Raw genomic sequence first — 1,180 nt, forward strand, 5'->3', positions numbered from 1 at the left:
TATATGAAGAATTTAAGTGCCGTCTGAAATTTTCTTCTAAAATGAGCATTTTTATCAGGCTCCTATATTTATGTTCAGTTATTTCACTTTAATTGTAAAGAAAAGGACCTAAGCATTACCATTAGAGTAAAAGTACTGAACCTAAGCATAGGAGCCTTATAAAAATGCTTATTTTAGATGAACATTTCAGACGGCACTTAGATACTTTTGCATAACTTTGTCTTCATTGAGTGACAAAATATATTTTATTAATTACTTTAGTAATTAAGTAACTTTAAAGATGTTTTTTGTGTGTTCGTGACTATACTATGTAGATGCTTTAAGCAGTGAAATCAGTATAATCTTAAGATTCATAACTTAAGATGTTGGCCTGAAGTTTTCATAAATTGAGAACTCGCCTTTTCCCCCAATGAATTTAAATAGTGCAAGTCAAACAAACACATGTCCAGTGAAAATGATCCCAACCGAACCAAAACCTCTCTTGTGATGTAGCTTAATTTACAACAGTATAATGTATATTACACACTTCATGTGTATTCATTCATGTATTTGTACAGAAGATTACATTTATTTGTCTGTTTATATAACAAAAGAGCAAGAGAATATATATAGTGGGTTAAAAAATTAAAGGGCTAGTTCAGAAAAATGATTGGTTGTCAACCCTCATATCTTTACAAGCTTGTATGACTTTCTTTCATTTGTGGATCACAAAAGGAGATGTTTAGCACAATGTTCACGCTGCTCTTTTTCATACAGTGAAAGCAGACAATGACCTGGAGCTGTCAAGCTTCAAAGAGGACCAAAACGCCATAAAAATATTAATTAAGTCATGTTTTGAGAAACAAGCCAAATTTAAATCCTTTTTAAACCAGGGAGGAAGATTTTTAGTGTGCAACAGCTTAAATTGGGGTGTATTGCTGAAGTGTATATGAAGTGTACTGCTGTGAACTGTTCCTTTAACATCAGGTGGATGTGAAAAGCAGGAAAATGCCACTTGAGCATTTGTGCAATATCTGTGGTATTACTTTATGTTCATATAATTGTTTGTGTCTGTATGTTATTTTTTATACTGGATTTGTATATTAACTCAGCATTTGTACGGCATGTTCGATTTTCTCTGGAACTTTTCCAGTTAAAGCACTTACCGTATGGTCATTATCTGAAGTCATATTTCTTCTGT

This window comes from Sinocyclocheilus grahami, unplaced genomic scaffold, assembly GCF_001515645.1.
Source record: "Sinocyclocheilus grahami isolate Dianchi unplaced genomic scaffold, SAMN03320097.WGS_v1.1 scaffold818.1, whole genome shotgun sequence".
Classification (NCBI taxonomy): domain Eukaryota; kingdom Metazoa; phylum Chordata; class Actinopteri; order Cypriniformes; family Cyprinidae; genus Sinocyclocheilus; species Sinocyclocheilus grahami.